The sequence below is a fragment of the Heterocephalus glaber genome, unplaced genomic scaffold (genome assembly GCF_053883595.1).
Source record: "Heterocephalus glaber isolate CG9 unplaced genomic scaffold, H.glaber_assembly_v1.0 deba00001610, whole genome shotgun sequence".
Lineage (NCBI taxonomy): Eukaryota > Metazoa > Chordata > Mammalia > Rodentia > Bathyergidae > Heterocephalus > Heterocephalus glaber.
Window position 1 is genome coordinate 16691553 of NW_028258381.1, and position 12855 is coordinate 16704407.

The following is a 12855-nucleotide window of genomic DNA, read 5'->3' on the forward strand; positions in this document are numbered from 1 at the left end:
AGTGAGGGCATTAGGGTTAGGTTTATGGAAGGGAAAAAGGGAAGTGGAAATATTTCTGGTGACCACAGCTTCCAATTTTCAGCAATTCCTCACAAGAGTAGGTGGCTGGACTACAGGGCTCAAGTGCAGGATGCTGTGAGAATTTATCCAGAACTTTCTTCAGGACAACTCACTGTTTGGAGAGTCGAGAGTGGAACTGACCAGGCCTTTGGTCTGACCTGCAGGGAGAGCCTTTCTCAAGAACTCTGAGGAAAGCTCTGGAAGAGGGCAGCGTGAATCTGGAAGTGAAGAAAACAAGGGCGGGCTCAGAATTCAATATCACTTGAAAAAGTTGGCCAGGGGTCAGGGGACATCCTGGGAGAGGGTCCTCCATCCCAGTCCATCCTTTCCAGGGGAGGAGCCCCAGTGGGAGGCATGCCCAGTCCAAGGGTGAAATTTCAGGTGGCCTTTCCTCAGCCTGGGGTAGATGATAGCATGCTAGGCACTTCAACTGGGCAAGGGCCATGCTGAGGGGAGGAGGGAAGGACTAGGACAGAGAAGCATTTCCTCATGTCCTGTGGGGGCAGTGGCAAAGGCAAGTGAGACTGACAGCAGAGAGAAAAAGGACAAAAGAACAGTGTCCTCATCAGTATGAAGATATTGCATAGCAAATAGATAAGGAAGACTGGTGGAATCAGAAAGATAGTCCCACATTGAAAACATCTCCCCATTAGAAATTCTTTGGCCATAAATTAGGCAAATTAATTTAACCTATCTCTGAGGGGCACCCATGGCCCAATAAGTCAGCTTCTCTCAAGACACCAGCTACTCCTTTGGAAGTGAGCATTAACTTTCTGGATCCCAGGACTGAAGGTTTCTAGGCCTTCTGGCTCATTCCCATCACATATTCATACACCACACACACACACACACACACACACACACACACACCCCACACACCCTACACAATTAGTACACTTTTGATTATGTCTTTCTTGAAGGGCATAATTACATATTCCTCAAAGATTTCTTTGTGCAGCAGGTGGAAAGTGACAGTCAAAGAGAAAACCAATGAAGCGGGGCCATGGGAGGAAGTTCTGTGGTCAGTGTTTCAGCACCAAGAACTTGGGTGTGGAGGGGACAGGGAACAGAGCTCATGTCATAGTCACTTCCCAATCACTGAGACACAATACTCAACACCTGCAACTTAAAAAATGGAGATTTATTTTGGTTTATGTTTTTTAGAGATTTCAGTCTATGGTTGGCCAGCTTCAATGTAGGAAGGGGGGGATAGAAGGGTCTAGCGAAGGAGAGCTGCTCACATCATGGCAGCCAGGAAGCAGAGAGAGAAGGGAGGGGCTGGGGAGGGAGATGAACCCTTCCAGGTCACACCCCAGGGACCTGCCTCTTCTGTCTAGATCCCGATTCCTCACAGGACATTCTCCTCTAAACTCTTCAGTGGATGAACCCACCCATGATCCAGTCACCTTCCAAAATCCCAGCCTATGAACATAATGAGCTTTTTTGGGGGACATTCTAGATCTAAACCACAACAGCCCATCAGGAGTATTCTCACATTCTCAGCAGCAAAGTTTCTGACCATTCCTTACCTCCTGCCCTTCGGCTGTCTGTTTGAGTGTCTTTCAGATGTGGCACAGCCTGGTGTTGAAGTTAGCCTACAGGAGCACCAGGGGCCTCTCCATGAGCTGTCACTCAGACCAGCTACAGTGGCCTGATGGTCGTGCATGGTGTGGGAAGGGTAGACAGGATATAAAGCAGAGAAGAGCCTCTTCAACATGTCCTTGCTCCCTTCTCCAGAGCACTTTTCCATTTCCTGGTACCCTTTTGGTTCCACATGACAGAAGTCCAGTTCAGCTCATGAAAGTGAAAATAGAAACATGTTAAAGACTTCAGTGAGGATAGGAGGAGGGTGTCTCACGGAATCCAGGCCAGCAATGTAGCTGGTTCCCAGGGATGCATGGAACATACCTGAGTAGTCTAAAGGGATGTGGAAACCCCCAGAAAGCTACATCTCCCTGGATCCTCTGTCCATATGAAAATGATCATTGTTGAGTTGCTGCCCATTTGGTAGCCAGTCTCAATTGATGTATTACCCTGCCACCGAAAGTTGGGAAATCTCTTCCTCTGGCAAAATAATTCCATCAGAATTTAGGAATTCAATGTTCCCAGCCTTGTCAGATTCCTCCCAAACATCTCCATCTCAATTTACAGGAACCCAATCTTTTCTGATCAGTATATGTCTTAGTTACTTTTTTCTTGTTGCTGAGACAAAATACCCAACACTCAAAATTAGAGGAAGAAATATTTATTTACCTCACAGTTTGTAGAGGTTTCAGTCCATAATCAGCTGGCTCCTAGGCAGAGTGGCATGGCAGAGGAGAAACAGTTCATGGCAGGCAGAAGGCAGCAAAGCAGTGAAGTGGCAAGCGTCAAGTGATGGCAGCAGCCTTCTTTCTGTCCCTTATAGTCTGTCCAGGCTACCCAGCCTTGGGGCAGGTATCATTCACCCCCAGGGTGGGTGGGGCACCCTTAATCCTAGCATCACACCATTAGTTCCAGCATCATATCCTCAATCCCATTATCACACACCCTAGATCCTCTCACCTCCAAAAAGCCCCACCTTTGAGTGCATGAGGTTTTGGGGGGACATCAAGATACAAGCTGTAACAGTATCCTCACTTTAACTGCAGATGCTCTTCAAGGCTGAGCATTAAACTTGATCCGCTTCACTCCAACTCCTTGAGCTATTGCTTTATATTCTATTTTGAAAGGCAGTTGGCTATCCATTCAGTTGTTTTCTATTAAACCTGTAAATTGGAGTCTTTTACAAAGATGGTACCATGTAACCCCAAAACTGGTGAACCATCTCTGGTGGAACAAAAGCAGCAGGGTAGATAAAGCTGGCCAGGGGCACCAAAGTAGAGCGAGACCTCCTATAGAGGGCAGAAACTGAAAGTGGGACCCCATGCTCCCAACCTCCATCCTCCTAGTTCAGTCTCCTCCTACTTCTAAGCCTAAAGGATTGCAGAAGAACTCCCTAGAATGTCTGTTCCTGTCTTTGTGAGATGTGGCCAGGTTTTCTCTCCATGTATCTTGAGGAAACCACTCCAGATGGGGACCTCCATCTTTTCTCCTCCTTCTCATCCAAGGGAGCACAACAATGAAGAGCTGACTTGTGTCTAGGCTGTCTAGGCATTGGCTCCTGGGCCTGGGGCCCTGAAAGAATGTCCTTCCCTTTTTGTCCAGACTTTGGGATCTGGGGCTCTTTGGATCAGGTCTGGAGTTGACCATGGATGGTTGGTAGGGATGCTAGGGCTCCAAGAAGACAGTCTCCAGGGAAGAGAGCAATGCCCAGGTAGCTTCAACAAGGCCCAGCTAGGTAAACAACTCTACTATGATGGTGCTGCTGCAGCCCAGTCCAAAGGAAGCCTTTCTAATATGAGGAGAAATGGATATGCACTATTGATATATGAACTAAAAATAAGCCATGTTCCAAACAAAATGTTTTTTAGTATTTTGAAATGAAAACGTGTAGACAAAGAAAGGATTTAGAATGCATGACTCATTAAATTGCTGACTCTGAAAGGAATGAGAATTCAAAGGGAACTTTTCTCTCCCTACTTCTCCCTCCCACCCCTGCTCTGAATAGCTCATAAAAAGCATCTCTACATAAACAGGACCTATGAACTCCCTGTGACTTAAGACCCCACAGCCCTAAGTCTGAAGGAACTCAACTTTCAATGCCTGGCTACTAAGTTAGCCTCCCTTGCTAGATTAGAATCATCAACCAGAGTCCACTTCTGCAAGTCCACCCTCATTTCACCTCCTGTCCCTAATAGGAGTCCAGGGACTTCTCTGGCCCCATGCTGGCCACTGTTCCTTCTGTCCCCATTGCTTGGCTCTGCTGGACCTCAGGAACTCATAAGCCCTAAAAAAGACGTTGCATCCTGAGCGCTAAACTCCGGGAGGTGCATCTTAGGGGGAGTGCATACCATGCAGTACTGCAGCAGGATGCATACCAGTGCTGCTCGCTGTATGGTCTCAGGCACAGCCATGGCATGTAGTGGAAGGCTTGGGCCTGGACAGCAGTGATGTTCGGCTTTCCCTCCCTCCCTCAATCCCACCCTCCCAGACTCACCCAGAAATAATGCTGTGCCAACCACCTAGGCATCCCCCATTCTAGTCAAGTTGACATCTAAAACTCCCATTACCTGTGTGTGGTACAGAAAAATCATAGTATATATAGGGTTCAATGCCGTCTGAAGTTTCAGGCATCTACTGGGGGGTGTCCTAGAACACATCCCTGATCTGGGACCACCTCCTAAAGAGTGGCTTCCCATGGCTATTCCTAGTCCAGGATGTGAGCACTCCAAGGGAAAACCTGTATGGATGCAGGACATGGATAGATGACCCTACATAGTCATAGCCTTCAGCCCCAAGAAGGCCTCGGGGTGACTCAGTGATTCTAGTGGCCAGGTCACCTCCTCATTGTCCACCGTGACTACTTCAACTTCTACTCTTCTAAGAATGGTGTCACTTCCTCAAAGACCCCAAGCACGAACTACTCCAATTGCCCCACTGCTCTTTGTCATCTTTTCGAATCTGTGTCCATCTTTACCCTTCTCTGCCCATCGTGATGGAGGAGGATCCCTCCACCAGGGCAAGGGTCACCCGCCACATATGGTGGATATCTATCTCCTGCCACTCTCTTGAGGAACATTATTCCATCAATTATACCCCTTATATCCTATTTTCTAACCTCCTTTTATTCTCTCCCTAGCAGAAACATTTTTTTCTGATGTCATTTTTTAAAAAAACCTGTATCATTCCTTCAAACTTTTGAAAGAATTGTCACCTTTCGTCTACTGCTCACCTTAACCCCCACGCCCCCATCATGTGCTGTCTTGCCTTATCTATCTGCTCACCCTACTCTGGATAGAACAAGGAGTAGAAGAAGCCAGTTCAAGGAATCAGCAGGTTAAAATGGAGCTCTTCATCACAATTTGCCTGGTGAGTTTCTAAAAATATATATGTTTGCAGGCTCTGCATACTGACTCAGCAGATTGTCAGGTAGGACTGGAAATTTCTTTGAGTCCTTCCCTGTCAGCCCACTAGGTTCCCAGAAGCCCCAGTGGGGAAGGTTTTTGCTGCTACACTCCCTGTATCAGGGTTCTCTAGAGGAATGGGATTTACTAGGCAGGTTTACAGTGGCCACCTGTGGAATCAGGGGTAGAAGAGTGCAAAATGGTGGTCTGTGTACTGGCGAACTGGAGGATAGTCAAGAGTGGAAGGCCTGGAGCTCACTGAAGAGTCTGCTGCAAGTCAGTGTCAGAAAGCTGAAGGGTCTGTGTTGGGAGGCTGAAGAGTCTGGGCTGGAAGCCTAAAAGAACTTGAGATAAATGGCTAAAGGCGATGGCAAAGACTGCAACTCCTCTGAAGAAAAGGGTAGATTTCCTTCTTTCCCTTCTCATTCTACCCAGGCCTATTGGTTGGTGCTGCCCACATCTGGGGTGGTTGTTCCCTCTTCAGTTGTGACCTATATGTCAGTCATCACTGGACACACTCTGAACTGTGCTGTGCTAGCCACTAGCCACTAGGCATTTCTTAATCCATTCAAGTTGATATATCACAATTAACTCTCACATGCCCCTCCATAAGCGTGCATTGGTCATCTTATTACAGCAGCTGGATCTTTTCCCTTTCCTTTTTCTTATCAGTTCCAGCCATCCAGTTGGGATTTCAAAGGATCTTAGCTTAGCTAAGAAACTTTTAGTCACTTTTCCCCTCCTGGGGATTCTCTGACTCAATCTCTTGGAAATCTTCCTTCCATCCAGGGCCTGTTTACTTACTTTGTGATTCTTCTCATACAATGTGGGACAAATTGATGATCCTCAGAAAGTCAATGCAAATAAATATTCCTCTAAAAGTGCTTCATGGTCAGTAAAATTTGAATGATGCTCTATACTAGATCTGCCTCTTGAAGAATATCAGTGGGTATTAAAATCATATGATACCCTACAGCAAAGAAAATGGTTTATCTTTGATTAACTCAGCTTTTTCAAACACAGTTTGAACCTCTGTGTGTGTGTGTGTGTAAAAGCCTAGGTACTAGTGTTTACTTCCTCTCCTGGAGACACACCTAGGTCTCAAGATCAATATAAGTAATAGGTAATTGACATTTTCTGGGCCCAGTGAGGGCCCACACCTTTCTTCATTCAAGTGCCATTTATCAGTGTGCCAGGCTATGTGCTGAGCATTGGGGACAGAGATGGATAACTCCTTTCCTGATGTAGTTTACAGACTCATGGGGAAAATGGGTGAGTACAGGCAGTCTATGTTTTAGGATAAATACACACAGGCCCAGGAATACACCAATGGACAAATATGCTTGGATGTACACACACACACACACACACAGACACACACACAGACACACACACACATAGAGGCTGGTGTGCAAGTCCAGAGTACACCATTCCTTCACTTACAGAACAAGAATACAACAGGATTACTTAAAAATGTAAAGAGTCTACTCTACTACGGTGATGTGTCACTTAATGATGGAGACACAGCATGAGAAAGCATTGTTAAGTTATTTCATCATGGTGGGGATATCAGAGGACATGTCAGGTGGCTGTGATGTCACTGGAAAATAGGTCTTTTTTAAAGCTCCATTATAGCTATATGGGATCACTGCTGTACCCCACGGACACCCCCGTAGTGTTCCATCATTGACCCAAATGTCATTATGAGGCACATGACTGTATTCTATTATAGCAGACCAGCACAACCTGGTGTTTGCCACAAATACAAAAATTCTTATTTAAAGATTAACTACCGGACTGGGGATTTAGCTCAGTGGTTCCCGCGCCTGCCTGGCAAGCGCAAGGTCCCGAGTTCGATCTCTGGTACAAAAATAAACCAAAAACCATTAAAAAAAAAGATTAACTACATAGCTATATCAGCACACTAAACAAAAGAAATTATCTTCTTATTCAGAATGCATCTAAAATAGTCAATGGGACCATCCCAGTACTATTTATACATTTTAGCCTACAAGAAACTCAGGTAGCGAACTAATCAGTAAAAATGATATGGGAAAAAAATCTAAATATTCAAGCTCTGCTTACAAGAGTATTTAAAAAAGTTTCACTGAAAGAGAACAGAAAGATCTGGGCCTAGTGGTGCATACCTGTAATTCAGCAGCCTGGGCAGGTCGTAGATTTGAGTCCAGCCTGGCTGATTAGGGAGACCTTGTCTTAAAAAAAAATTAAAAATTAAAAAAATGAAAATGAAAAGTGCTGGGGATGTAGCTCAGTGTGAAGGTCCTAGGTTCAGTCCCAAGTACGGGAAGGAGAAAGGGAGAAAGACAGAGATAGGAGAGAGGAGAGATGAGAGAAGAAAGATATTGACAATAAAGGACTAGAGTTTAGAAACAATAAGGTGCAAAGGATACCCCTTGAAGTTGCACAATATACTTAGTTGTTTTTTTTCTTTTTTTGGTATCGGCGATTGAACTTGAGTCCTTGTGCTTTCGAGGCAGGCAGCGGAACCACTGAGCTAAATCCCCGCTCCCGCACAATATACTTAGAATAAGCATAAATATAATCAAATGTAAGTAATTTATTGCTATTAATGAGATCCCATCACACCATATTTTTTCACTTAACAATTTATTGCCAACACCCTTCTTTAGTGTGCTGGGATTTATTTAACCAGACCCCTATTGAAGTTTGTTTATGTTGTTCTTTTTTCTTTCAAGCAGCACTGCAATGAGTATTTTTGTAAATTCATCCCTGTGAACTTATGCAAGCAATCTAAAGATAAATTTTCTAGAAGTGAAACATCTGGGTCAAAAAATGTGCACATTTTTTCCTTTTGCTAAACTTTGCCAAGTTGCTCTCCAGAATTATTGCACGAATTCACCTAAGTGAGGGCCTCTGAGGACAGGGGACCCTGGAGTGGAGGGGAAGAAGGAAAAAGAGAAGAAATGCTTGAAGTTGCATTAGTCTTCAGTGAAAAAAACACTCCAGATATACAGCCAAAAAGTAAATTCTGAACTCCACAGAAAATATTCTAGCTACTCTTAGCTAAGAAATTAGTGATGAATCTTTCACCATCCTGGAGATTCTCTGATGAACTGTCTTGGGGATCTTCCTTTGGCCCAAGATCCACTTATTTCCTATGTGATTCTTCTATAAAACATGCCACAAATCCAAGGCAAGCATCATTGTTAATAAGTATTCCTCTGTAAGTACACTGTGGTCAGTGAGCCAGTGGCCTCTGGGTGCCTGGTGTCTTTGGAAGCGCTGAGGAGCATCAGGGCTCTGCATGCTTCTTGTTGTCAGCACTTGTATGGAGACCCCCTCAACAGGACATAGACTATGTGACCTTGTAGACAATGCTTGTGCAATGTTCATTCACCTGCATGGCAGGCAATTTAAGATACTTGTACTATTAAAACAAAGCTTGATGAGGTATGGTATAGAAAATGTTAATTTTTAAAACACAAAATCTTGGACTTCCAGGGAGGTTTCTTGCTTGTGGGAGGTGCTACTTTGGACTATGATCCCATCACCAGAGGGTGATGATCATCAGCAGCCCTTTTATGGGAAATTTTAGAGTCATTGAGACAGACTAAATTCATCTAACACATTCGTGGTGTTTGTATCAACCTTTTGGGGTCTTGAGGATTGAACCTAGGAGCTTTGCACTGAGCTACATCTCAGCCCATTTTACTTTGTATTTTGAGACAAGGCCTCCCTAAGTCGCTAACTTGCCCAGTCTGGGCTTGAACTTAGAATCTTCCTGTTCAGCTTCCCAGAGTGCTGGGATTAGGGGTGTGTGCCATCGTGCCCAGCTGTCCCACATTTCAATTTGAGTATTTCGTTCGTACTGAGAAAGTGGGGCTGTGGGGGAGGGGCAAGTTTATGGAGTCCATGCCCTAAATAATCTTGCTGACAGCAAAAGATTGTGTGTCAAACAGCTCTGCACCATGCTACAAGTCATTCTACTCACTACAGAGTCCAAAGGGCACTGGTGAGGGGCAAATGGCCCCTTAGTTGTGCCCCATCTTTTACTCTTCTCTCGGGCTCTCCCATTGGAGCAAGGTCCAGTGCTGCATCCATGAGCCATGCCGCCATGACAGGAACTTTTCGTCCTGGACTTCTCATCTTTTTTTCTTAATTTAATTAATTTTATTGGTACATTTAGGTATACAGTATAATGACATTCATTATTGGAAATTTGGACCTCTGCATAATCTCTCTTGGTTCTTATTTTTTCCCCATTCCCCTGCCCTCCTTTCAATCCCTCCATCCTTCCCTATTTACAAAGACTTTGTTTCCATTTTTTCATTTTCTCATATTAATTCCATTCCCTTCTGTCCTATCCCTTACACCTTCTACTTCCCCTTCCCCTTTGCCCCTTTTCCTCCTATTTCACATTATCTAATATACCTTTTAGTCCTTATTTACACTTTCAGTTTCTCACACTAGAGAAACTATTCGGTATTTACACATGTGCGTCCTATTTATTTCACTTAAAGAGTATTGCCTCAATGTGCATCCATTTAGCTATAAATGCCTCTATTTCTCATTTTTTATGGCTGAGTAGTACTCCATTTTATAAAAAAAAACACATCTTTATCCAGTCTCCACTTGATGGGCAGTTGGGCTGCTTCCAAGTTTTAGCTATTACAAACTGCGCTGCTATGAACATGGGTGCACATATATCACTGTGATATGATTTTTTTAATTCTCTGGGGAGGATACCCAGCAGGGGAATAGCTGGGTCAAATGGGACTTCCAGTCCTAGTTCTTTGAGGTATTGCCATACTGATTTCCACAGTGGTTGCACCAGTCTACACTCCCACCAGTAGTGGAGCAGTGTTCCTCTTTCCCTGCAACCCCTCCAGCATTTGTTATTGGTTGATTTCATGATAGCAGCCATTCTTTTGGGGTGAGGTGGAATCTCAGCATTGTTTTCATTTGCATCTCTCGAAGGGCCAGTGATGTTGAACATTTTTACATATGCTTATTTGCTATTTGTGCTTCTTTGTCTGAGAAATGACTGTTCATTTCAGATGCCCATTTTTGGATTGGGTCTTTAAATTTGGGAGGTCTGATTTTTTTTAAGTTCTTTCTGGATTCTAGATAGTAGACCTTTGACTGAGGAACAGCAGGTGAAAATTTTTTCCCACATTGTGGGTTGTCTCTTCACACTGCTGGTGGTTTCTCTTTCTGTGCAGAAGCTTTTTAATAAGAAGAGGTCCCACTTGTTGATTGTGCTAGTTCACAGGCAAGTGAGTTTTGATCATAAAATCTGTTCCTACACCAATGGCTTCAAGAGTTCTACCTAACCTCTGTTCCAGCTGGTTCAGCATTTCTGTTTTAATATTTAGATCTTTAATCCATTTTGATTTTAGTTTAGTACATGATGAGAGATATAGGTCTAGATTTAATCTTTGGCAAGTTGAAACCCAATTTTTTCCAGCACCATTTATTAAAGAGGCTATCTTTTCTCCAGTGAGGGTTTTGGCTCCTTTGTCGAAGATGAGGTGTCTGAGTGTGTCTGGAATTGTTTCTGCATCTTCTAATCAGTTTCACTGGTCCTCTGGTCTGTTTCTTTGCCAGTACCATGCTGTTTTTATCACAGTAGCTTTGTAGTATAGTTTCAAGTTGGGGGTTGTGATACCCACTGCCATGTCTCTGTTGCCTAGTATTGTTTTTGCTATTCTAGGTCTCTCCTTGTTTCAAATGAATTTTTAGATTGTTTTCTCAAGGTCCGTGAAGTATGCCACTGGAATTTCAATTGGGATTGCACTGAATCTCTATAGCAGTTTTGGAAGTATGGCCATTTTCACTATGTTGATTCTTCCCACCCAGGAGCAAGGGATGTCTTTCTGTTTTCTGATATCATCTTCAATCTCTCTTTTCAGAGTGCTATGGTTTTCAGAGAAGAGGTCTTTGATTTCTTTCATTAGGTTGATTCCTAGGTATTTCAGTTTTTTGGATGCTAAGGAATTGTTTGCCCTATTTTTCTCTCAGTGAGTCTGTTGTTCGTGTAGAGGAAAGCTACTGATTTTTGTGTGTGGGCCTTGTATCTAGCTACTTGACTGAATTTGGTTATTAAGTCTAGAAGACTTTTGGTGGAGTTCTTGGGGTTTTCTATATAGAGTATCATGTCATCTGCAAATAATGACAATTTGACTTCTTCGTTTCCTATCTCTTATTCCTTTTATTTCTTTCTCTTGTCTAATTGCTGTGGCTAATGTTTCCAAGACTATATTGAACAGGAGTGGTGATAGTGGACATCCTTGTCTTGTTTGTAATTTTAGTGTGAAGGATTTCAGTTTTTGACCATTTAGTATGATATTGGCTGTTGGTTTTTCATAGATGGCTTTGATCAGACTGAGGTAGAGACTGTGTATTCCACTTTTTGGTAAGGTTTTTTTTTTTTATCATAAATGGATGTTGGATTTTGTCAAATGATTTTTCTCCGTCTATTAGGGTGATCATATAGTTTTTGTTCTTGGCACTATTGATATAGTATATTACATTTATTGATTTGTGTATGTTAAAGCATCCCTGCATCCCTGAGATGAATCCCACTTGGTCAGGGTGTATGATCTTTTTGATGATCTTCTGCATTCTATTTGCCAGTATCTTATTAAGGATTTTTACATCTATGTTCATTAGTGAGATTGACCTATAGTTTTCTTTTTCGGTTGGGTCTTTCTCTGCTTTGGGGAATCAAGGTAATGCTTGCTTTCAGGAATGAATTTGGGAGTATTGCTTCCCTTTCAATTTCATTGGAGAGTTTAAACAGTATTGGCAGTAGTTCCTCTCTAAACGTCTTGTAGAATTCAGCAGTGAAGCCATCAGGATCTGGGCTTTTCTTAGTTGGTAAGTTTTTAATTACATTTTCAGTTTCATTGATTGATACTGGGTTGTTTAGAATTTTTAGGTCATCTTCGTTCAACTTTGGTAATTCATAGTTATCTAGGAATCTGTCCATTTCTTCTGTGTTTTCCATCATATTGGCCTATAGGTTCTCGAAATAGATATTGATGATCCTCTGGATCTCTGCTGGATCTGTTGTGATTTCACCATTTTCATTCCTGATTGCATGGATTTGGGCCTTTTCTTTCCTTTTTCTGAAAAGTTTGGCTAAAAGTTTGTCAATTTTGTTGATTCTTTTGAAGAACCAACTCTTGGCTTCATTGATTTTTTGTATCATTCTCCTAGTCTCCATTGCATTGATTTCTGCTCTGATCTTTATAATTTCCTCCCTTGTATGAGGTTTGGGTTTGTCCTGCTCTTGTTTTTCTAGAAGCTTGAGGTTCAGCATCAGGTTGTGTAATTAGGCTCACTCTGTTTACCTAACATGAGTATTCACTGCTATGAATTTCCCTCGTAAGACTGCTTTCATTGTGTCCCATAGATTCCGATATGTTATATTGTCATTGTCATTTAATTGTAGGCACTGTCTGATTTCTTCTTTAATTTCCTCTGTGACCCATTGGTTATTCAGAAGTGTGTTGTTCAGTTTCCATGTTTTTATAAAATTCTTGTGATTTCTTTTGCTATTGATCTCCAATTTTCATTGCACTATGGTGTGATAATATACAGGGGATAACTTCAATTCCTTTGCCATTACTTAAACATGTTCTATGAGTGATTATGTCGTCCATTTTGGAGAACGACCTGTGTCCAGGTGAAAAGAATGTGTATTCTGATTTTGTGGGGTGGAGCACTCTGTAAACATCTGTTAAGTTCATTTGTTTGAGAGTTTGATTGAGTTCTAGTATTTTGTTGCTTATTTTTTGTCTAGTTGATCTATTTGTGACAGTGG

General features: G+C 42.7%; 1 protein-coding gene across 14 annotated transcripts in view; it reads left to right on the top strand.

Annotated features, from left to right (window-relative positions):
- The window catches only part of Caln1 (calneuron 1), a 534324-nt gene that overhangs the window by 40095 nt on the left and 481374 nt on the right, over positions 1–12855 (top strand). The window lies entirely within an intron of this gene.